The sequence below is a fragment of the Marmota flaviventris genome, chromosome 2 (assembly GCF_047511675.1).
Source record: "Marmota flaviventris isolate mMarFla1 chromosome 2, mMarFla1.hap1, whole genome shotgun sequence".
In the NCBI taxonomy this organism is placed as follows: Eukaryota; Metazoa; Chordata; class Mammalia; order Rodentia; family Sciuridae; genus Marmota; species Marmota flaviventris.
In genome coordinates this window covers 172,238,829-172,265,121 of record NC_092499.1, presented here as the reverse complement: position 1 = coordinate 172,265,121, position 26,293 = coordinate 172,238,829, and the positions used below count along the sequence as shown (strand labels likewise).

General features: G+C 38.3%; 1 protein-coding gene and 1 long non-coding RNA gene across 7 annotated transcripts in view; one reads left to right on the top strand and one right to left on the bottom strand.

The window, feature by feature from the left end:
- The window catches only part of LOC114108472 (uncharacterized), a 68,972-nt gene extending 52,365 nt beyond the window's left edge, over nt 1–16,607 (bottom strand). Inside the window, exon 1 of the long non-coding RNA XR_003585483.3 lies at nt 16,509–16,607. This is a non-coding gene — a long non-coding RNA (uncharacterized lncRNA). The remainder of the gene's footprint in view (nt 1–16,508) is intronic.
- Shld1 (shieldin complex subunit 1) overlaps nt 1–26,293 on the top strand; it is a 91,275-nt gene that overhangs the window by 46,880 nt on the left and 18,102 nt on the right. The window lies entirely within an intron of this gene.

Genomic DNA, 26,293 nt, shown 5'->3' with positions numbered 1-26,293 from the left:
ATTTACTGTAGCTACTTTTTCCCCCTCAAGAGCTGTATGGCTATGTGTCTCTGAGTCCCAGCAATAAAACCAATTGTATAGTTTTCTTATCATTCTAGGGGGTCCAAGAACTAACTCCTGAGGGGCAGGGATGAGTCAACAAGAAGACTTCAAAAGTTTTAAATCTCATCCTGAATAAGAACAATGCTTCAGGTCTAAGGAAAACCCCTTCTCTTCTATGCTTTAGTTCACTGCAGGGGGCACTGGCCAGGTTCACCCTGTGGGAAATCTGAGGAGGGAGCCTTTTTTCAGTGGAACTATTCTGGGAACACCTTCTCAAACGTGGCCTGGGTGCCTTTTCATCTTCACTTTTCAAAAAGGGAAAAGCAAGAGAATCCAGTCCCAGGCAGCTGGTGGTGCCCGTTTCCACATCAGACCTGGGGTTAGGTCTTCGGCAAGACACATGGTTACCCTGGATCTTAATTTCCTCAACAGTGACCAAGTAGTTGAACCAGAAAGGTGATCAGCACAGTCCTTCCATTTGGCTTGGTCATTTTGCAGCTGCTAGTTCACCAGTATTCCATGGAAGAATTCTACTGCAGTTACCTGGGCACTCGAATGTGAAAGCTACTGGTTCCCACATGACATTTGATACCACCTCAGAACCCTGAAACCAGTCAGTCTTATCTCATGCAAATGGAGATACCCAACAACACTGCAAAGTAGTTGGAGGGAATCTCCAAAGTCCCTGGGCATAATAAGCAGTGTGCAGACCAATTGCTTATTTATATCCAATGTTGGTTTTCTTTTTTAAAAATTTGTTCTTTTTAGATATACATGGCAGTAGAGTATATATTGATGTATTATACATGCATGGTCAATGTTGCTTTTAAAAAGGCTTTAGTTGTTATAAGAGTAAAGACTGTCATTGGGACATACTGAAAAGCTTAAAGAAGGAACTTCAAGATATAGCTCAATTGGTAGAGTGCTTGTCTCACATGCACAAGGCTCTGGGTTCAACCTCCAGCACCACACACACACACACACAAACATACATATATATATATATATATATATACATATACATACACACACATACGTGCGCAAACGTGCGTGAATGCATGCACAAAAAGGAACCTCAGAAGAAAAGGATGGAAAGATTGGATGGTCTTCAAATGTATCTACTGATTTATTTCCCTGTAACCATCAATATTTGTCAATGATGCTGGGTGAGCCTTGTGGGCACAGTGGCTGGCGCCTATAATCCCAGCAGCTCAGAAAGCTGAGGCAGGAGGATCACAATTTCATAGCCGGCCCTAAGCAACTCAGGGAGACCCAGTCTCTAAATAAAATATAAAAATGGGCTGAGGATGTGGTTCAGTGGTTAAAGGCTCCTGAGTTCAATCCCCAGTCCCTCACCCCCCAAAAATAATAATAATGGTGGGTGGTGGGTACTTAGAGGTTAAGTAAATTTGCTTTTATTTGTATTCTAGTTGTTTTAAGGCATCTTCTTCTTCTTCTTTTTTTTTTTTTTAATTAAGGAATGAAGAGAAGAAAGTCTCCTTTTTAAAGGCTGGAGATAATAATTGTTACCATTTTTGTGATTTACTTGTAGCTTTTTAATTAACCTAGTAAGGATTATGTTCTCCATGAGATTTTATACCTGACTTTTTCAGTCTGTGGAACAGATTTCCAAAAGTGGACTCGATGCATCAAAGGGCATGCACATTTCCAAATTCATTAGAGAACTGCTGATAAGTCTGAAAGGCAGTACCAAAATGTCTGAGAATGCCTGTTTTCCCACATCTTTGCTGACATGGGTAAAAAAAACAAGAACTCATTATTGTTCTAATTTGCATTTCTCTCATTAGTGAAGTTGATGATTACTCCATGTAATTTTGTTAGACATGTTTATTTTCCTGTGAGTTTCCTATCCATTTCTTAGCTCTTTTTTCCCCCCCAAAGTTGGGTTATTGCTTTTGTTAAAAATTATAACCTCTACCAGATTCTCCCATTGTTAACATTTTGCTTCATCATTCTCTTGATATATTTTTTTTTTCTTGAAATAATTTGGGAGTAAGTGTATTCATGATCTCCCCACTTCCTTTCCTTTGGGTACTTTGAAGTCTTGTACTGTATATATTCCTAAAAACAGGGATTTTTTTTTTTGGTGCTGGAGATTGAACCCAGGGATTTTTTACCACTGAGCCACACCCTCCAGCCCCAGGATTTCACTAAGTTGCTTAGGGCCTCACTACATCCCTGAGGCTGGCCTCAAACTTATGATTCTCCTGCTTCAGCCTCCTGAATTTGGGATTACAGATGTGTGCCACCATGCAGTGTTACTTTCTTTTTTAACTACTGCATGATTATCAAAATCAGGAAGATCAACATTGATACAGAATTATTATCTAACCCATAGACCTGATTCAAATTTTGCTAGTTGTCTAAATTTTTACCATTATACTGTAAGCCTTTTCTTAAGTCATTTAGATTCTGAAATATAATAATTTTTAGTGACAAGTAATATTCCAACACATAAATGTGCTACAGTTTATTAACCATTTTTGCTGCCTATTATTAATATTTTTGCTTTCAGATACTGCCACTGTGAACACAACCTCCCATATATCTTGCATTATGTCCTGCTGATACACACATTAGAGCTGGCAAGTCTGAAAAGATGTGTGTTACAAAGTGTGTTAGAGACACCTGACTCAGATGTTCTGATCCCTTTAAATAATATACAGATGGACTGCTGACCTCCTTCTCCACTCTTTCTCTTTCCAGCTCCTCTAGTTTCTGATTTTAGGGTGATATCAGATTTCTGCCAGGAAACTCACAGTCTTCTTGGAGCTGGACAGGGTGGTGGGGTCCTGGTCTCTTGTCCACTGTTCTTTGTATCATTCAGACATTTCTCCCGGTTGTTGTCCACTGGTGGTACCCTCTGGCCTTCCAGCATGCAGTGGATCAAGGCATATGCATTTAGTTATTCTGAGCCTGGCTACTATTTCTTTAGAATAGATTGCTGACAGATAAAGCACTCAAAATATTTGAGTCCCATGGCTCTCTGGGAAAATGACATCTGCTTAACCTGCACCCAGCAGGTTGGGAGGGGGCTCATCCCCCACCTGTCAACCCTAGGGGACATTAACTCATTCCGCAGATCTCCTTGCCTACTATGTGTCCTCGCCAAAGACATAGCTTACATGCAAAGTGTCACCCTATTGTTTTAATTTGCATTTTTTTTGGCCAATAAAATGTAATTTTAAAGAAAATTGTGTTAAACTACATTTAACAAAATGCACCATATTACTCATTTTTAAGTGTATAGTTCAGTGGTAATAAGAACACCCATTATTGGGCTGGGGATGTGACTCAGTGGAAAAGTGCTTGCCTGGCATGCATGATGCCCTGGATTCAAATTCCCAAGCATACATACACAAAAAACAAACAAACAAACAAAAAAACCCAACCATATTGTATAACCATCACCACTATCCACCTTCAGAACTTTTTCATCTTCCCAAACTGAAACTCTGTTTCCATTAAACACTTAATACCCTGCCCCTCCCCTGTACCCAGTCATTGGCAGCCACCACCCACTTTCTGTCTCTATGGATAAAATACAGCTTTTTTTTTTTTCAATGTATTGGCCATTCACATTTTTTTTTAAACATGTGGATTCTTTGTAATTGACCTTAGCCTATTTTTTCCTATTGAAACATTAGTATTTTTTTTCATTGAGTAGGAAGAATTCACTGGGAAAATTGAGAGCAAATGGATCAAAGATTTTATTTTTAAGGCATTGTTAAAAGGTTTTGAGTATTTCTCTGCCTGGTCCTGATTCCCCAAAAGGTTTGCCTTCTTTTGCCCCCTCCTGGCTGCAAAGTAGGTATTTCTTTTCTTAGAAATGGGCTTGGCAGGTCCCTTGCTGAGAGCTGGGCTGCCAGGTGGGCTCTGGCATCCCCATGCATCCAGCCTAAGGCTTGTTATTGTCTCTGTCTACAGAAGCTGTTTCTGCCTTTTCTAGGGATCACCCCATAAGGCGATTCCCTTCCTTCTTTGGCTCTTGTGCACCCCTTTCTCCTGCTTCTCCTCCCACCACACAAACCTTGCTTCTTACTTTTGCTGAGAAAACTGAAAAAATCTTTCTCATCTCCCTACCACCTGCATGTGTCCCTAGATACCCCCAACTGTTAAGGAGGATGCACTGTCTGCTCCTATTGAAGGCAGTTGATCTACTTAATCCTACATCCTGTCCCCTGGTCATGAACATAACACCTGCAATAATCTCCTCACTCCTACACTATTGATTTTTTCCCTCTTGACCTGCTCATTCTTAGCAACATACAAAGATGACGTAAGAGTTTCCATCTTAAAAAAAAAAAAATCCTTCCTGACCACATATTTCTCTTCAGATAACTGCCCCGTTTTTGGTCCTTTTTATAGCAAAAGGCTGTGAAAGTTGTGCCTGATTTGTCTAAACCCACTCTTCCACCTCTTCCCTTCCCAGTTTCTCTGCAGCCCACTCCAGTCAGGCTTTAGTCTTCGCCACCCCTAACCTTCTCCCCCTCACCTCTCCACCACTGTTACAGCGTTGCTGTGGTGGGTTTTGTCTTCCAAAATCCAGTGGACAGTTCTCAGTCTTCACCATGTTAGACCAAATAGTGGCATTTGATGCGGTTGGTGACTCCCTTCCTTCTTTGGCTCTTGTGCACCCCTTTCTCCTGCTTCTCCTCCCACCATACTGGCTGCTCTTGTTCAATTTTTTGGTTGGTTCCCTCTACCCTCTGTCCTCTGTCCCTTGGTATTCTCTTTCCACCTCTGTGGTGCAAGTCCTCTCCTGAGAGCCCTAGACATGGGCTACCAGTGACTACTCAGCATCCCCAGATGGGATCTAATAAGCACCTCAGACTTGGCAGGTTCACACATAGCTCTTGATGCCCTCAAACAGCTCTACCTCTCTCTTCATTATCCTCTCTTCATCCAGTTTTGCTTGTTTGTTTCTGTTTTTGTTTTTTAGTACTGGAGAATGAACCCAGGGGTGCTTTACCAACACTTTTTATTTTTTATTTTGAGACCAGGGTATTACTAAGTTGCTGAGGCTGGCCTCAGTCCTCCTGCCTCAACCCTCATTGCCAGCCCCACCTACACCACCTGACCTGCAGTTGCTGGGATTACAGGTGTGTGCCACCAGGCCTGGCTTCATCCAGTTCTTTAGGCCCCTCTTTCCTCCACTCCCTGTACCCAATCTAAGCAAGTCCTATTGGCCCTAACTCCAGATGTGTTCTGAGTAAGGTAACGACTCCACCTCCTCTATTCCATCCAAGCCCAGGCCACACCAGCTAGCACAAACTCCCATAGAAGCCTCCTAACTGGTCTCAAGTACTATTCTTACCCTCCTGACTGCTTCCCAGCAGCAGCCAGCATGATCTTTAAAACTGCCAGATCCTCCACTTTTCTCCCCTGCTTCCAGGGTACTTAGGACACAATCCAGTGCTTCCATCAGCCCTCAGGACCCCAGGTAATCTGGCTATCCCTCCCGGACTATGACTGCTCTTTCTGCTTGTCCCCAGCCACATTGGGCTTCCTCTGGTTTTCACACACAAGCTTATTCCCACCTCTAGGATTTTGTGCTCTGGACCCTTATCCTAGGATGTTCTTCCCCGAGAGCATGGAGTGTTATCTCGTGTCTTTCAGATATCTGCTCAAATATAACTTCTTCCAAGAACTCTTCCTGGCCCACCCATCCAACATGGCCTTCCCATTCATTTGTCTCCTATCCACTTTTTCTGCTTTATCTTTCATCAAAGCATTTATCACTGCCTTCAGAGATAAAATTCTCTTTTTTGTATTTTGTCTGTTTTAGCACCAGGAACCTAAGCTCCATGATATCAAGCACTTGTCTGTCTCTCCATTTTTTATCTTTTGGTAGCTGGGATTGAACTCAGGGACACTTTACTACCTAGCCACATCCCCAGCCCTTTATACTTTTTAAATTTTGAGACAGGGTCTCGCTAAGTTGCTTAGGACCTTGCTAACTTGGTCTTGTTCACTGCTGTACTGCCAGCACATGGAATAATGCCTAACACGAAGTAGCTACTTAAGAAATTTGTGCTAAATATTGGATGAATAAATGAATATTTCTTTTACTGTAATTGAAAGGCTGTGTTTTAAAAAAATAGTACAGATCTCTGGGTGAATTATTTGCTTATGTGTCTACTTTTTTGCCTTAATCTAAAGTATTATTTGTCATGTGAAGGAGTGACAACATAGAATCTGCAGAATTCTGCTTATGTGAGGGATCTAAAGCCTATTGGTACTAGCATCTACTTTTACCTTTTAGTGAAAAGGATTGGAAGTGCCATTTTTTATGGTAACTATCAAACATAATTTGGAGTAGACTAGAATTTTGACATGACCATGGCTTAAGTGAAATGAGACATTTCCTTCCTGGAAAAGGAGGTGGCTTAGGGAATTGAGCAAGATGAAAACAAGAGCTCACTGGGGGAGAAATATTACCAGTCACTGGATAAATGGCATTAAAAGGAACCTGGATTAAATATTTTAAAATAGATCAGCATGTGTGATTACACTACCTGTGTGACTCTGCACCATGTTCAGCTAGAGGAAGGAAAAGTTGTGTTCCATTTGTGTCCAACATGTCAAAATGCATTCTACTATCATGCACAACTAATTAGAACAAATTAAAAAATAAAATTAAAAAAATAGACCAGAAACTTGGTAAATATATTTAGTTAAAATTATAAACATTTGTATATAAATTGACCATATTTAGTCTCTCCAAAATTTATTTTTATAAATCAGTTGTTTAAAATGCAGGGGTTTTTTTCTTCCCCCTGTAGAAACTGTTTCGTATGTAGCATTTAGATTTCCAAGCATGCCTACACTCAGAAGTTGGTTTTGCTTACCTGGAGCCTATGGATCATGATAGGGAGATTGCTTCTCTTAGCCTTTGCCTCTGTAGCTGCTTCAGCAGTTGTTAGCATAACAGCTCAGTCCCACCCTACTTTCAGGGGAATCCCATGCTGTGGGTTTGAGGAATTCAGAATTGCTATGATGTTCAACATGCACCCATGGTGTGTAGTAACTGGCTATGCAGGCTATGCAACTTCTGGAGAACTATAGGACAATGTAGATGTGATACAATGATGTATCAGTGTAGCTCATTTCACTCCCATGTAATTCTGATTATAGAAAGTAATTTTTTTTATTTGTTAATTTTTTGCCTTTTTTTTTTTTAACCATACTGGGTACCACTTTTTTAACTTTTTTGGGGTCGGGGGTACCAGGGATTGAATTCAGGGGCACTTGACCCACTAAGCCACATCTCCAGCCTTATTTCATATTTTATTTAGAGACAGGATCTCACTGAGTTGCTTAGCACCTCACCATTGCTGAGGCTGGCTTTGAACTCAAGATCTTCCTGCCTCAGTCTCCTGAGCTACTAGGATTACAGGTGTGCGCCACCACGCCCTGCTACTTTATTAACTTTGTTAACCTTTCAAAGTTGTATTGAAAGCTTTTGTATTTTAAATGTTAACAAATTTTAATTTCATAGGAATAACCTGTAATTTAATTTTTTAAGTTATCTTTTTTTTTTTTTTTTGTACCGGGAATTGAACTCAGGGGCACTCAACCACTGAGCCACATCCCAGCCTATTTTGTATTTTATTTAAAGACAGGATCTCATTGAGTTGCTTAGTGCCTCCCTATGTTGCTGAGACTGGCTTTGAACTCACAATCCTCCTCTCTCAGCCTCCTGAGCCACTGGGATTACAGGCATGCGCCACCGTTCCTGGCATAATTTTTTAAGTTACCTTAATGTTAAGACTATGTATTTCAAATGTGGGACTTTCTAAAGTTTTAAGATAAAACAAGGTACTTGATTTTTCAGGCTGCATTAAAATAAACTATGAATCTTTTATTTTTGTTTTACAATTAAGTCATTTGATAAAATACTATAAAAAACATTCTGTACCAAATATATTATCAACACAAAATTTGTTTTGTAAGTATTTGTATTGCTGCTCCATGGCACATCACTCATGAATTAAAATGATTCTTGCCCTGTACAGGCCTTCTGTCCAAGGAATGTCTTCCCACACACACATCTGCCATTTCTTTCAGTTATAATTAAACAGTAAAATTATTTGGACAATATTTAAAGAAAAGTACACTGAAATGCACACAAACCTAAACAGTGATATTGAAAGAAAATATAAGTGTAATGTAATTATTTATATTATCTGAGATAACAGGTAATAATAGTTTATGCAGGAAGATTTTTAGCCATTTGCATATAGGAGCATTTAGCTCGTGGTGGATTTGAGACTTGGTGGTTAGGACAGAAGCCATTGAAATATCAAGTATTGCCTCTTTCTTAAGTTTTAGAGATTAAAAATGTAGATGATATTTTATATGCCAGATATCAGAAATAGAATCTAGGTCATCCAGTCCCCATTCTGAGTTGGATAACCATGAGATTATGGGGCAGTCTAGAACAGCACTATTCAATATGGTAGCCAGAAGTTATATAAAGCTCCTTAAATTAAAATGAATTAAAATTAAATGAAGTTTAAAATTCATTTCCATAGTTGTACTTGCCATATTTCAAGTGCTCCATGATCACATGATCTAGTGGCACCACATTGGATGGAACAGATAGAAAACATTTCCCTCATGGAAAGTTCTGCTGGGTAGCCCTGGTTTACAAGAAGGAAACAAAAATGAACTTTCCTGCTAGTGGCCTAATGGCTCTTGCAGAGTGCTATATAAATAGTCTTATTTTGTTTTCAGTGAATTTAAAAAATATCTATTTTTTTGGAGCAGTTTTAAATTCACAGCAAAATCAAGAGGAAAATATAGAGGTCTTGTCTGAACACATGCATAGCCTCCACTGTTACCAATATCTGCTCCCAGAGTGGTGCATTTGTTGTACTGATATGTCGTTATCACCTAAAATCCATAGTTTACATGAGGGTTCATTCTATCACACAGAGTAGTTCCACTTTCCTGAAAATCCCCTCTCCTCTGCCTATTTCTTCTTTTTCCTCAAATCCTGGCAACCACTGATCTTTTTATTGTCTCCAAATAGTTTCATCTTTTAGAGTTTATATATAGGGAAATTGATAACAGGATTTTGAATTGTCAATTGCAAACTTTTTTAGGTGACATATTTTAATATTTTATTAAACTTTTGAATAACCTTTCTAAGAATAGGATGTAATACCACACTCTTTTGCTTACCCTAATAGAAATTTATTTATTGCTCATATAAAACTCTTTGGCGGGTCAGCAAGGTGGTTTTCCTCCAAGCAGCCACGCAGGGGCCCAGGTTCTTTCCACGATGTGGCTCCCCAGGCGTTATCATTATTCACATCCGTCCATTCAAACCGGAAAGAGTGTGAAGTAGTGAACACAATATTTTTTATGGGCCACTCTTGGAAGGGGAACCCATCACTTCTGATCTCATTCCAGAGGAGAGAACTTAGTTATATGGCCATACTTGGCTGGAAATGCAGCCAAGCTGTGCACGCAAAGAAGCAAAAGTCAGATTTGTAGGGGACAAGTATACTGGAATGTCATAGTGAAAAGGGAAACGATCTCAGCGCTACTAGATATAGAATGAAGCAAAATGTGAATGTACACTCTCATCCCTGTCAGCTGTAACTGGAGGATTTCTAGAAGAACCCAGGTAGTTCTGCGTAACTCAGGCCCCACCCACAGAGGCAGGGCTGCCTTTGTACAGTCAGAGCAGCAGACCAGAAAGCATGCTTCCTGCCAGCCCCGGGTGCCCAAACTTAATTTTAGATTAAGGAGATTAAGGTTGCATTTTTAATCGGGAAAAAATGTACCTGGAGCAACTTTATGCAAAATCTCCAATTTTCTGCAATGTAGATTGAAGTTTGTTCTTGTCAGTTTCATTTGAATATCTTAAAATTGAGATTGCCTTTTCCAATACTTAATGTTGAGGTTAATACTTTAAAGTTGTGGATTGATTTCTGTGGCTTATATGAACATATTGACCATTGTAATCATTAGAGACCTTACTTAGCTTTCCTTTCAGAACCACAGGATTGCTTAGCTAAACAATGTTCTTTTATTACTTTATCGAATCCCTCCCTTTACCATACCCGAAGGAGAAGATGTACTCCTTTAAAACAAATTAGCAGTTTGCACCTGCTTTTGTGGGGCTGCTGTTAATATAATTTGTGGAACATCACTGATTAACAAGTGTCATCCGCCCACTGCCCTTTCTTGCACATGAAAACTAAGTGTGTGCGTAATCATGGCAACGTGCCTTTGATGCTGGGTGAACAATTGCAAAAATGGACCTTTTGCACAGTGACAGAACTACTGTGCATGAGACCCTGCATGAGAACATTCAGGAAGAGCAAACTGAGGTCAAGGCCAGTCAATAGAGTCAGTCACTGTTATCGAAAGCCCACCACACAGCTGAAGTTCCCTGGTGATGTTTTAAAGAGCCATTTATTAAATTCCTCATTGCAGTCTTGGCTGAGCGGGTATGTTTGGCAGCCCACAGGACAAATAAGAAAGATATGGGTCTGACTAGGGAGTATTTTCCTTTTCTATCTTCCTCCTTAAGGAGAAGAGAGTGCTTGCTGTGGTAGTTATTTCTGGTATTAATAGGCATGTTGGCTGGGCTCAGAAAGCCTGAGTTAAGATGGTGAGATGCCATTTAAAACAAGTAACAGGAAGTGTCTTGCTGTTGTTACACCTATCGAGCAGACCTCACTTTCCAGAACACTGTTGTTTTCATGATCTTATCTGCTGTAAGAGACCTTAAACAAACATAATTAATTAATATTTTCCTTACAGTGTAAATTTTCATTCTGAGAACTGGCTATTATCCTGAGAACTGGCTGTTATGTAACTGACTGGGCTGGGAGCAGGGTTGGAATATTCTGGTTGTGGTTTCAGCACCTGAGGGAGCCTTGGGCCTTCAGGAAGGAAGCAGTTGCCCGTGGGGCACAGGGCTCACCTCGCACCCTGTGCCTGGCGGGAGGCCAGCTGGCAGCAGGGGCTTTTTTGGTATTCGTGGGTGTGAACTTGGCTCAGGTTTTCTGTGCTATCCATGTATAATGGGGGGATTTGTTATTACATATTCATACATGCACATGATATAACAATATAATTGGGCCAATATTATCCCTTAGTATTTCCCCTTTCCCTTCCCATGTCCATCCCTTTGGTCCCCCTTTGATTTTTATGAGATCACCCCCTCTACCTTTCTTTTCTTTTTGCCTCTTTAGATTTCATATGTGAGGGAAAACACAAGACCCTTGACTTCTTTGAGTTTGGCTTATTTTTCTTAACATAATGTTCTGAAGTTCTGTCCATTAGGTATGCATGCATTACTATAATTTGCTGACTTAAATTCTTTAGGATAAATACCAAGGAGTAGTACAGCTGGGTTTTGTTGTAGTTCCATTCCTTATCTTTTGAAGACCCTCCATACTGACTTCCACAGTAATTCTACTCTTTATTGTTGAAGTTCCTGCAGGAAAAATTATCTAGTTTAACTCTCTGTAACACAACCCTCCTTTTCTCAAATGGAAATAGCTATTTATTAATATGCTTTTTAATAATGTGAGGTTTCTTCAGAACATAATTATGGTATAGCAAAACTAATTAATTTATTTGGCTACAGTAATTTAGTTGAGCATTCTGCTACCTACACAAAATGATGTATTGTCATTTAGCTAGAGTTTGTATAGGACAGCAAGATTGTCTCAAGTAATTCTTCTTCAGCAGTCTATATGGATGACCAAGAGGCCAAGACTTCTCTGTCTCCTCCTCTGCCATTCTGCCCATTACAGGTTACTTACCAAATATACCATGACCTTTGCACCTCTTTTTAACCTTTTATGTCTAGTCCCTTTCCCAGGAGTTCTCTGTCCTCTTTCTAGGCCTGGAGGAATGCTAGAAGAATCCAGCATTGGAACCTCCCCTTGCCTCCTGACTTCTATAAAGGTGGTACATTTCATGTTGTGGTCTTGCTGGTCCTTGTAGGACTGCTTCCCCTGTAGACTAGATCATCTATTCCTTGTGACCACACCATAATCATCTCTGCATTCCTTTGTGTTGCTTCCAATTATTTGATATAAAAATGAGTGCTCAACAAAATTAGTTGCATTCAAATGACTAATGGAAAGATATGAAGAGTATCATTTACTAGCTGCAATGGTGTTAGTTATGGATAGTAGATCCAGCACATTTTACTCTCATTAACAGTATCACCTATTGTACATAACCTAGTTACTCCCTGACATACCTGCTATTCACCCACATTTAGTTGATGTCATGGCCTCAGAGAGCACTTTGCATGCGACTTATTTTAGAATTTATCTGTGAATTACTTATTCTGTTTTTCTCCCTTCTTGCATCGTTAGCTCCATGAAGGCAGGGTGATTTCTGTATGTTTGTGGTGTGCATCCTGAACTCTCCAGGCCTTAGAACAGTGTATGGTATATAATAAATCTTTCATAAATGCTTTATTTTAACTTCTCATTTGTCTTTCCTAATTATGCTTATTTGTATTTTCTTAATTTTTGGTGCCAAGTAAAATATGTTTAATTGTAATTTGGACTACCTTGAACCAATTTAGTAATTTTGAAAATAGATAATAGGCATTATTACATCTTGTTATTGAAAGTTGACATCATTTTATATTATTCTCTATTGTGATAGTCAAACCAAATTTTATTATTGATGAATGACTTCAGGGAGTTCTTTCTAAAGGTCACAAGTGATGTTTAATAACCTGAAAAAAGATTACCTTGTGGAAACAGGAAGTAGCAACATAGCCTAGAAGCCTTAATTTATTTAAGCCCTACCATTGCTCAATGGTCTTTTCATCTGCCATTTTCCAGAGGCTTAATAATCTGAAAAAAACATTCTGGAAAGGAAATTAAACTTGCAGTTTGAGATAACAGAGCTTTTAGAAACTTATAAACTGAAAATATTAGAAAAGATACTGATCAAGGAAAAAAAAGCAAAAAGCAATTTGTTTGGAGGTACTAAGTAAGATTGTCTAAAGTGAAAACTTAAAAAAGAAATGGGCAGATGGTTGTAATAAACTTGGGGAAGATTAACTCTGGAGCTGTGTTCTAACAGGTTTTTACTGATGCATCTGTTGCTAACTAATTTCCCCTTGCCTGTCTGATAAGCTAAGCTTAAGTTTGGAGGTTTTGTAATAGAAGCAATTAAATGTTCAATACTGTCATATTTTTCATTAACTTACCAGTAAGTGGTTGAGTTTATATGGATAATTTGATTTATTTTGAAGTGAATAGTAATTACAAGTTGTGTTTTATTAGGCAGCTTGTTCTTTTGTGATATGATTTGCTTTTAGCTACAATATAATTTCCTTTGCACTTTTTAGTTCATAGTTCTTTAGGGAGAAAAAAATAGGCCTAGGCAATATCTGCAAATATAGTATTTTTAAGGTAGATGAAACAGATTGATTTGGGGGACTCTCAATTTTGGGTGGTAGATTGGATTTGTCACAGACCTGGTATATGATGCCATTATTATGATGCAGAAAAAAGTAGAACTGGACCCTTAATACTCTGAGAAGCTGTCATATGTTTGCAGTATCTCCAAAAGCTGAATATATGTATAACTGCAGTGCAGTAGTTCTACTCCCAGGTAGTTATCTAACAGCAGTGCATCCATATGTTCATGGAAAAACATGCCCTGAAATGGTCAAAGCAGCCATAGCTAGAATCTACCCAAATGCCGGTCATTAGTAGAATGGATAAGTAAATGGTGATGGTTTTCCACAATGGAAATCTGTCATTGCAAAGGAACACTACTGCTGTATACAACAGGGATGAATTTCACAACATAAGGATGAGTGAAAGAAGCCAGGTACCAAAGAATACATAGGGTGTGGTTTCATGTATGCAAAGTATTTTAAAAGACAATCTAGGTGTTCAGAATCCTTTGAAGTACCTTAGAAGAGTAATAACTAGAAACAGACATAAGGAGGGTTTCTGGGGTTCTGTTTCTTGATCTCATTGCTGATTATCCTTAGGTATGTTCAGTTTGTAAAAATTAATAGAGCTTATAATGATTCAGAGCTTATGATGTTATATGCATATACATGTGTTAATATATAGTCATTATTTCTTTTGGTACTTGACTGCAAATTTGTTGACGCCACCAGCCACATCTTTCATTTCTCTATCCAGGATCACGAATGTGGTGGATGTTTAATAAATACATAATAAGTGATTGTTTTTGCCCTTGAAGAAATAAGATGAATGGAGGCAGTGCCTGAGGCAGGAACAAGCAACAGCTTTTGGCAATAGCTTTGTTGTTTCCCTTGAACTGTCTCAATTTGATTAATCCCTTTGACCTCTCTTTCTCTCTCAAAATTTTTCTGTTAAGTATTCATTGTAGAAGATTAGGAAATATGAAAAAAAAAAACCTATAAAAACAAAAAAGACAAACACTATAATCCTTCTATACAAAGGGAAACTCATGTTGTTTTGTTATATTTTTTCTTCTTTTGCTTTTCCTATAATTCCAATGGTTTCATGCCCTCTGTTCTCCTCTCTCCTGTCCCACCGCTGCCCTTATTTTCATTTCTTAAGACAAGTTGAAGTAAATTCAAGAGAGAAACTTCTCTACTGTTGTAGGGTTCTTGGGTCAAATGGGACCTGCATATATTGCTGCCTCCATTTTCTTTCTACCACACACAAAGGTGTAACTCAGAGTAGGATCTGGGCTTTCATGTCTTGCTGGAAAATAGTATCACATGACATAGAACTCATGTTCCTCCTGTCCACAGCTTAAATTTTTGAAATTATGTTGGTCATAGTATATCATATACTCCAAACCTCTGAGAAAGACTTAGAATTCCTCGAGGATAGAACCATGCTGCTTACTAATGCTATTGTCCTCAGTCTCATCTAGAAAGCAGGCCTGGATCCAACAGCTTTTAGACTAAAATCTCATGACTCCTGGTTCCCTGCCTTACAACCTGAAGATTTGCTTCTCTAGGTCCCGCCTGGATTTCTGGGCAGTTGTGCAATGCTGCACTGTTCTTCATGTTTCTGGAACCACATGGAGGCCAGCCAGTGCTCTGTGGCTGACATGGTCCCCTTGTTCTGACCTGGAGCTGTCAGGCTCCTGGGTGCACACAACCTACAGTGTTTGTACTCTTGCTCTTGCCTCCTAAAAATAGAGTCCTAAGACAGTCCTAAAATATACTCCTAGGCGTCTCTCCTTCTTGACTTTCTTCAGATTTTTCCTTCCAGACTCCTCTGAGCTTTGTCCCTAGTTTCTCCTTTGTCTCCTGAAGTATTTGAATGATCCTATTTTAAATTAGATTATTCATCTTTGTAACACTGATAGACTATGTTTCTCCTGACCTTTAAAATACCTTAATGGGTACATTGTTTTGATTGTTCTGTTCTGCTCTGGTTTAGGACAAAGTGACATTTGCATTATCTCTAGACCTCTGCTTAACCCGGTTACTATAAATTATTGCCTGTCCTGAGAACAGTCCATCTAAGTGAGTACCCTGCTGTGCGGTGGTGGTGGTGGTGGGTGTGTCTATGACTGTGATATAGAAACAAAGGGAGAAGTTAAAAGAGAGAATTGTTCAGAAAAGAAAAGCAGGCTATAGTTTGGATTTGTATCTTTATCATTTCTGTTTTATCTAACCCTCGGCCTATGCTAAGTTACCTTAAGTGGCTTGGAACCTCCCATTCATCTGCAATATTTCTGCTGTCCTTTGGTGCTAAGGAGCCAAAACTTAAGGTGATTGTTTATATTTTATTCCCTTAGTGGCCATCAGGGTCCAGATATCTGCATGAGGGTGAGTTTGTAGTGGTGATATTTATGTTCTGGCTGTCAGGAAGGCAGTGCTCAATTTTTTGGGAAAGCAAGTTGGGAGCTGTCATTCACATCCACGCCTTCTCCTGGAGGCCTGGAAAGCCTGGGGAGCAGCTGCCTGCAGGAGGAAGGTTTATGGTAGGGTCTTCATGTCTTAGGGAAGTGGTTCACTATTCTGAGTCCTTCTCTTCCAAAGTTTTTGTCCATTTGTTTTTGAGAAAGTAGCAATGTGGAACTTTCATGCAGAGGAAAAACTAGGAAAGGGGTCATTTATATAATACAAGCAAAAAATAATACAAACTCACCCTGCTGGGTTGCATTCTAATTTGACTAGTTCTTTCAGTACATTAAAATATTAATATTAAAAGTACTTAATTGTTATTGTGAAAAGTACTTAATCTACAGAGTTTGGTGGGGGTGAAAAGTAATAATGGAAAACACAGTTTGCATTTATCTAACTGTTGGTTAGCACTTCTGCCTCACTTCATCCCATCCTCCTCTAGTCCTAGGGGCAAGATGTTGTTGTGCAGAGGACTGCTATAAAAAGATCTGTTTGCTGTCTTAGTGTCTTTGGGCTACTACAATAAAATATCATAGACTAAGTGGCCTATAAACAATAGAAATGTATTGCTTACAGTTCTGGAGGCTGTGAAATCCAAAATCCAGATGTTAGCAGCTTTGGTGTCTGGTAAGGACCTGATTCATGGTTCACAGATGGTGCCTTCTAAGTATATCTTCACATAGAGGAAGGGACACCAGGGCTCTCTGAGGTCTCTTTTATAAGGGCACTAACCTCATTCATAAGGGCCCCTCCTACATGGCCTAATCACCTCCCAAAGGGCCCACCTCCTAAGATCATCAGCTTGGGGGTTATGATTTCAACATAGGAAATTGGAAAAGACACAAACATTCAGACCATGAGCACCCTGCTATTCTCAAACTTATTAGAAAATCTTGTCCTTATTTATTTATTTCTTGGAACACTTGCTAGCATCTCAGAGGACACAGATAGTATTCTACAGACACATTTTGGAAAATAAGAGGTTCAACAGTCAAACCTCCAGCTAGGGCTGAGCTAGAACCAGACGGCATTTTCCTCCCGCTGCATTACCAGCTTTCCAGAGTCTTCCTGCTAGTTGGTGAAAACTAGGGCAGTACATTATAATTCATTATTTCTTATTCCGTCATATACATTTACCTTAGCACTGTGCCAGGGCATTACAGATAGGACAGGGTTCCTGACTCTAAGAAGTGACAGGTAAGAGACACATGTGAACATTCAGTAGACATAATAGTTGTTGATATCATATACTGAATGCTGTGGAGTGTGGGTGAGAGCTGGCCAGCTCCACCTGGGGAATTGGGGAAGGTTTTCCATAGGAGGAGGATAACAGAGTCCCCAGGAACTGTGGAGGCTTCCAAGTGGAGAAACCAGGGAAGGGGAGAGTCAGGAACGTTTTTATAGCTCTTTTTTTTTTTATTTTTATTTTTTTTTAGTTGTAGATGGACACAATCTTTATTTTTATGTGGTGCTAAAGATCGAACCCAGTGTCTCAGGCATGCAAGGCAAGCGCTCTACCACTGAGCTACTACCCCAGCCCTTTAGGAACCTTTTTGATGGCATTTGAGTACTAGGATTTTTGGCAGAGTGGTTGGTAGAAGAGCACAGATGGCGTTTAAAGTCAACTTTGAGTCACTCTGAAATTACAGACATTCAAGGAGAAAGATCTGGAAACCCTCCAGCAAGTTATTTGACCTTCTGGTCTCTCAGTAACCATTTGGTGTCACACTAATAAATGGCAGTTCTCTGTAAAATTGTGCCATGCAGGAAGTTACAGAATCATTTTTAAATTAAAAAAATAAAAGTTCTCGTGACTTAGCCTACAAACTATGGGACTCACTTTTTATTTTCATAAGTGACTTTTTACTAGTAAGTTTCCCCTGTGTTGTGGATTCTTCATTCACATCCCATCTTCTAAAATGGCTTATTAAGGGTAAATAAAACTTTAGCTTCTGAACACGATAGTTAATGAGTTGAAAACTTTTTGTAATTATTTTTCTTGTTGCCTTGACAACTGCTTTTTTTTTTTAAGCTTTTGGTGTTTTTCAACAATATGAGCTACTTCCTTTGGTTTAGCTGAGACCTCTGTGTAGAGATTTGTATCTTATTCAGAGAGTCTCTAATGTAAGTGTTTATGAGGCATGAATTTTTTTATTTTTCAGAATCTTAATAGGTTGAATGAGATAAAAAATATCACATAACTGTTAGCTTGCCTGACTCATCAAAGAACAAATATTGATGAGTTTCTATGTCTGATGTCAAACATTGTTAAAAGAATTTGGATTTATTTTCATAAAATGTCATAAAATATTTTAATGTTTGGCTTTTTAATGTCCCTGACAAAATCTATTTAAAAATTGTTTGCAGATATCAGAAATGCACATCCTTCCTCCTGATCTCCTTTGCTCACATGGCTGTGGCCTCCTGGCTGGTTCTCATCCTTGCCAACCTGTTCCCATCTCAGGGCCTTTATCATTTTCTCTGTTTAGAACCTGTCCCAGATCATTGCATTGCTCCAACCCTTGTTCAGTTAGTTCTCTGGTTAAATGCTGTCACCACAAAGGGGACTTTTTGAACCTCTCTGTCCGAAACAGTATCCTTACCCATCTTTCTCTGGTTAGTCAAGCAGTAGGAAGATCCATTTCTGGCAAAACAGTCCAGACATACTGTACAAAGCCCCTCAATCCATAGCCCTACCCACAGCAAGAGCTTCCAGTTAAATTTTAATGCCTCACCCTTAACTATGAACCCACAGCCAAAGATCACCAGCTACTTGAAGAGATCCTGTATTACAAAATACAAAGAACAAGACTAATAAGAAATAAAGAACATGAAAGAAACAGGAACAATAATGAAGGAGGAATAATAAACGAAAAACAAAAGACAAGGCAGAGGAAATCATCATAGAAATGATACAAGAAATTTAGCAGAGGCATAGCGTGTAGTCCCAGGTCAACAACTGTGGAATAGGCAATGCAAATGCAGAAGAGAAAAACTACTTACCTTAGAAGCAGCAATATACTAATATGATATTATTATATAATAAAAAATATTCTTAGGCTATTTAGCAGTGATCAATATTTATATGTTTACAATAATATAAACACTACATATTGTTTTAATAAAAAAATTGACCTCACCATATTTAGAAAATGGGGAAGGAAGCCTTTGTATCTGCACATATATGTATATCTGAGGCCTAAATTCTTTTTTTTTTTTTTTTTTTTTGGTACCGGGGATTGAACCCAGGGGTGCTTAACCACTGAGCCATGTCTCCAGCCCTTTTTAGTTTTTATTTTGGGACAGGGTCTTACTAAATTGCTTAGGCCTTGCTAAGTTGATGAGGCTGGCTTTGAACTAGAGATTCTCCTGCCTCAGCCTCTTGAATTGCTGAGATTACAGGTGTGCACCACCACATCCAGCTTGAGGCCTAAATTCTTACCTACCATAATAGGATACCAATATATACTATCTAAAAGTGATGCATTATTGTAGGTAAACATATTAATCAAATACATAATGATTTTAAAAACTAGAATGGCAAGTTTCTGTAGTAGACTATGAGGAATGGGGGAGAAGATGATAGAAGGGAGAAAGGAACTATTGTTTTTCACCTTTAGCCTCATGTGATTTTTAAAATCTATGAGCATATATTACATTGATAGAACTAAAAGTTAGTTATTAATCAACATATAAGTTTGTTTTTTAATACATTTATTTTGTTTATTTATTTTTATGTGGTGCTGAGGGTTGAACCCAGGACCTTGCACATGCTAGGTGAGCGCTCAACCGCTGAGCCACAACCCCAGTCCCAACATATAAGTTTTAAGCAGCTCTTCTTGTGAGCACATCATTGATAACAGTTTGATGTACGTTTGATTAATAGGAAATTCTGTCCAGCATGTGGCTGGATGGACTTGCCTGGCAGACTAATTTATTTAACCAAATCCATTTTCACTTGCATACAGAATAATTAACTCAGACTCACCTTGTTGGAAGTCATGCTAAGGATATTTATCATTTCCTTCTCCACCATGGAGACAGATTGGGCTATGGTCAGTGGAGGCTATAAGCTTATTAAAAATGGAATAGGTGTGTGTGATATTAAATGGAGCTTTTTAATTACTTTTGATATAATGACGTACCTTTGCCATGTACTTACTCTTTAGCAAATATTTACCTTCCCAAACTGGCATATTTACAATTTATAACTTGCCATGTCAAAGGAAGCATTTTATCTTTCGTCCACCCTCCAGAAGGATCTCTGTTCAAAATTATCTTTTAAAAATAGCTGACAAATTCTCTTTTGTGGGGAACATTCAACATTTCCATCCTGTGGTTTGGAACTTACTCTTCTCTCTCCTCAGAACCATAGTATACACTTACTGATATGTTTATTTGGGGTATGGTTTAATGTTTTTATTTGGATATCTGAGTCATAGAAGGAGGAATGAATAGATGGATGAATGGATGAATAGATGGATGATGAATGGAGATTGGTAGATGAATGGATGGATGGATAGATGGAATGGATTATTAGACAGGCAAGACCAAATGTATGTAAATACAGCTTCAGATAACAGAGAATATGTTGCGAGTGTTAGTGTTAAGGTTTTCAGTTCATAAAAATCTATATAATGGTCAGCTTTCCAAGCAAAGGCTAAATAATGATCATTCTATTGAAAACCCAAGAGTTACTGCTGAAGGAAGAATCAGTAATATGCTCTCTTAGAAAGTTTTAAAATAACTAATGGGTATTTTTTATTTGTACCATGAAACCGATGTGAGGATCTAGAATTGGAAATGGATATCAAAGTCTAGGTATGGATGTCTTCAGTAACTGTGTGGTGGAAGAATGATTTTTGGATTCCCCTCCCTCTTCCCACAATACTTGAAATCACTTTCTAGACCATAGGTAAAAAAGCCACATAAATTAATATCTTTTGAATTTAGGAGATAAGAAACTGTGAGATTCAATTCCTAGAAGTACTATTAGAATTAATGAATACAGTAAATTACAAGTTGCTATTTATAAGCTGGGCATGGTAGCACACACCTGTAATCCCAGTGACTCAGGAAGCTGAGCCAGGTGGATCACAAGTATTGCCAGTCTGGGGAACTTATCAAGACCCTATCTTAAAATAAAAAATAAAAAGGGCTGGAGATGTAGCTTAGTAGTAAAATGCTTGAATAGCATGCACAAAGCCTTGTGTTTTAAGTGGGGCAGACAAATTTTATTCAGTACCATTCTAATGAGGAAATTTATATGAGAGGAATGGAAATTTCCTACCTATGAGTTTATCTGTGTGCTGTATTATTGTTCTTTTATATGCTTAATCTCTGGGGACATACTTTTTGGGTTTGCATACTGGCTCTGCCACTTACTAGTTGTGTGTCTTTGAACAGTTTCTTAATCTCTGTGCTTTGGTTTAGTCATATGTGAATCTCTCAGCCCACTCAATGCCTATTCCAGTTCCCTTCTAGCATGATTTCTTGTTTTACAGAGGATGTGAACTTTCCATTTCCAGAATCTCCAATAGCTAGTGTTCTGGTTATAAGTCAAGATCTGCTAATCAGGGGCTGAGGTTTTTGCTCAGTGGAAGAGCGCTCACCTAGCATGTCTGAGACCCTGGATTCAATCCTCAGAACCACATAATGATAAATAAAGATATTGTCCATCTACAACTAAAAAATATTTTTTAAAAATCTGCTAATCAAATGCATTCCCATAAACCTTTGAATTCAGACCTAAATTATGTGGGAATAGAGATATGTGGCATGGAGCCTTCATTTTTAGCTGGTAGCAGAAAAAACAACATGGTTCTAGAACTAGCTGCTGTATTGACAGTTCCCTGATTCAGCAGACAATTTCCTGATGGGGAAGTTTTCTACCCCCTTCTATTTTTTATCAGTTCCTTTTAGTTATACACAACATTAGGGTTCATTTTGACATAATTATAAAAGCATGGAATATAATTTGCTCTAATTCAGTCCCAAATACTTCCTCTCCCCACTCCCTTTTCTCCCCCTGCTCCTGTCCCCTCTATTGATATTTTGGCTCTTAAAGTTTTGTTTTGTTTTTTACTTAGTGTCTTGTGGATATACATATATACATATATGTACATAGGAAAGTTAGGTCAGATTAATTCTTCTGTTCTTCCTTTATCCTGTCTCTCCTCCCTTCCACTCAATCCCCTCTGTCTATTCTACTGATATTTCTCTGACTGGGAAGCTTTGGTTGTAACAGCAACTGTCATAGTTTGGAACAGCATCTGTAGCAGCAGCTTCTTAATCCTTTAAGTTCCTGATAGTGATGGAGGCAGCATTCCCTTTGGCTATCCAGTTCTGCTGAATGTTTTGAGCAATGTTTTCTACAAACTTATGCTATAGGCTATTTCTGCAACTCTCCCAACAGTAAAATCAATCGTATTACATTTCTTTTTTTTTATATCTTTATTTTATTTATTTATTTTTATGTGGTGCTGAGGATTGAACCCAGCTCCTTATGCCTCGCAAGTGCTCTTCCGCTGAGCCACAACCCCAGGCCCATTACATTTCTTAATATATTATCTTTCTGCTTACAGTAGCTAATAGTGATTTAAGTTGGTTGTAACCAAAAGCCCAGAACGGTTAACTTACCTCATAGGGCTTTTGAGTTTTTTATTAGTCAGCTTGGTGTTACTGTAATGAATACCTGAGACAATTAACTTACAAAAAGAAACTATTTGTTTTAGCTTATAGTTCTGGAGGTTCCAGTATAATATTGGGTGGCCACATTGCTTTGGGCCTCTGACCACAGCAACATTTCGTGATGGCAGCAGTGGAGGACCAAACCATTTACATCTTGAGCCAGGAAGCTGAGAAACACTGGAGACCAGGGTCCCACAGTTTCTTTCAAGCTCTTGTCCCCCATAACCTAAGGACCTCCCACTAGGCCCCACCTCCCAAGGTATCACTACCTCTAGTAACACCACCCTGAGAACCAACACTTTCAAGACATTTGAAGAACACTAATCCAAACTACACCAAGATTTAATAAGGCAAGACATTTAAAGTGCTTAGAACATTATCCTGGTTGCCCCAGTTCAGTTACTGAGCATTGGAAACATCTGGAAATCTTTTTGAAAATTTCATTTCTGTGTTATCTCCAAGACTTACTGAAGACATGTAATATATGTGTTTGTAGTTATATTTTTAATTGAGGTATAATGTACATAAAGTACACAAATGTGTGTTATACTTTGGTGAATTTTTACATTTGTATCTACCCATGTGACCACTACTCAGATCAAGATGCAGAAAAACAGAATGTGCATGAAAGATGGCTTCTGAGGGTTCCTTTTAGGAGCTAAAGTAATGCACTTGAAGTTTTGCCACTTAGAGGTTAAAAAAAATTTAGTCATTCAGAATGACCAGTACAACTAAGCCATTTTTAAATTTTTTTCTTCTTCATAGTTCCCTTCAAGATTTTATTCCTTTTTAGATTTATGCATTTATATGTGAAATGAAATCAATTTAAGGATGGTATTAGGTAACAAAACATTCTAAAATGTCAGTAAGGTAGTAAATGTTACCAGCAATAACTTCATGATGCTTTGTCCCTGATTATTTTCTTGTCTTCCCCCGACCCCCTGTGGTGATGGGATTGAACCCAGGGACCTGTACATGCAGGGCGAGCAGTCTACCAACTGATCTGTATCCCCAGCCCTGTCCTTATTTGTTTTCTGATGATTAGTTTATTGGCTAAAACGAAGCTTCTTCAAACTAAGCTGTATAACTTCTTTTGCATGATCTCTTCAAAGAGAGTGAATATCATGAGAGGGTAAGTATAATTATTTCCCCTTTTTTCCAGAAGAGTGTTTGGAACAGATATTTTGGTCTGAGGGCCAAAGGCTGAGTATTGAAGTACAGAGCAGTAGGTATCAGCTGAGTCAGAAAGATAAAGTTAGTAGTTACTTCAAAAGCAAATGAAAACAGTTGAGTACAGAGAGAGAAAATATCATCTGCAAAACATCAAGAACATTTTTTTTTATAAAATCAACTTTTAACAACTTTGAATTATTTTACATAATTGACTTTTGGAATGAAACTTTTAGAGCAAAATGTAGAATGGACATGAATTATACTTTAAGATGATCACATACGATTTGGAATCAAAGTCTAGGTTGGAATACTCTTTCAAAGATAGCAGGAGCACGTTGGTAAATTAAGCAGACTTGTACCCACTTAATTAATAGTCCTTCACAATTCCACATGGCTCTTTCCTCTGCCTTCAGGCAAAATCTCCATAAATTGATATAAGTGATACGAATTTTGAACATGTTAATCTCTTAGTGAGCCAAGGGCAATCTGACTCTGACATTTATGATTTTATTGGCGGCCACTTCTGAATCTGATATCTTAATTTCCTCACCATTTCCTGCTTGGCCTTAGGTTAGTAATTATTTCCATACTACTTTGAAGGCATTATTCCATTGCTGTCTGCTTGCAATGCTGCTATGGAGATGTCTCATCCAACTTAATTGTCATTCATTTTTGGGTAATTCCTCCTTTCATTGTTGTAGAATTTTACCTTTGCCTTTAATAATATTTTGTTTTATCTAGTGCCTAGCTATAGATTTTCTTTTATCCTGCTTGCAAAACATTGCGATTGCTAAATCTGAGAATTTATGCTTTTCATTGTTCTGGAAAATTCCCATCCATTAACTCATTGTGCACTGCCCCCCATATTCTGTTTCTGAAATTTCAATTAGATGCATATTAGACTATCTCACTTTGACTAACATACTACTTATTTTTTCCTCCATCACCTTGTATCTATGCTAAATTCTAAGTAATATCTTTAATTTCTGATTTCTTTTTTTTTAAAGAATTTTTTAATATTTATTTTTTAGTTTTCGGCAGACACAACATCTTTGTTTTTTTTTTTTTTTTTTTTATGTGGTGCTGAGGATCAAACCCGGGCCGCACGCTTGCCAGGCGAGTGCACTACTGCTTGAGCCACATCCCCAGCCCTTAATTTCTGATTTCTATTTTTAATTTCTTCTTCCAACTATGTCGAGGCTTCTGTTTTACCCATTTGTGTACATATCTAGTACTGTAATTTTTCACTTTTTCTATAAATTGCATTTTAATTGTTCTTTTTGTTTCTTTTTCTCATATACTTCTTCATTTTTTTGTAGTTTCTTATTCCTTACTCAGACTTTCAATTCTCTATTTAATTTCTTTAATATATAAAGTTTCTATGGGTCTCATCCTGGTGTTGGCTCTTTTTGCTTACTCCCTCTCAATAAAGGTTTTTTAACAGTGTAGATTTTGTGAGTATTGGTTTTATTGTGAGCTCATGATCAGTGCAACTTTTGTTTGTAGGGTTTTTGAGCTGTAGGTTGGGAGCACATTCTTCTAAGATTAAAATTTGCTCTCAGGAGACATATGAGGGCACATCAATCTGAAATCATGTTAAAATAAATACCTGGCTTGGAGGTTTTTAGACCACAATTCAGTCCACAAACGTGAGTTCTGCCTTGTGGTTAAATCTCAGGGGAGGTGTTTCTTTTTTTCTCTCTCTCCACCTAGATCAAGGTCAAGACAAGTTTTCTTACTGTGACCTTTTGCAAGATCTGTTTTTTCTAGTTCACCTTTTCTTTGAAGGTATAACTTCAGGGCTCTTGGCTTTATGTATCAATCTCTTTTAAGCACCCTATCTTGCCATGCCTCTAGACTTCGCATGTTCTGAATCCTGTGAATCTGTTGAAGTTGACATGTTAGGTCTGAGTAACCTCTTGGAAATCCCACTTTCATTTTGCTTCTTAATGGTCTCTAAGGACTGTCTTTACTTTATTGCCTGTTCAGTCATGTATCTTTAAGGACATTTCTTTTCTTTTCTTTCTTTCTTTTTTTTTTTTTTTTTTTGTACAGGAATTGAATCCAGGAGCGCTTATCCACCGAGTCACATCCCCAGCCCTTTTTTAATATTAATTTTGAAACAGGGTTTCACCAAGTTTCATAGGGTCTTGCTAAGTTGCTGAGGCTGAACTTGAACTTGTGATCCTCCTGTCTTAGCCTTCTGAGCCACCAGGATTATAGGCATGAGCCACTGCATCTGGCTTGAAAGACTTTTAAACATATTTTATCTAATACTTTTAGATGTTCAATAAAGTAGAGATTTTTATAATATCCACCATATTTGTAAAAAATTTATAACATCTCTAAAATCTTGCTAGAGTGTCCTTTTCAAATGTAGAAATTCAAATCTATATTTGAAATCCTCATTAGAAATGTTTCAACACATGGGACTGGGGATGTGGTAACGCGCTCACCTGGCATGCGCGGGGTGCTGGGTTCGATCCTCAGCACCAC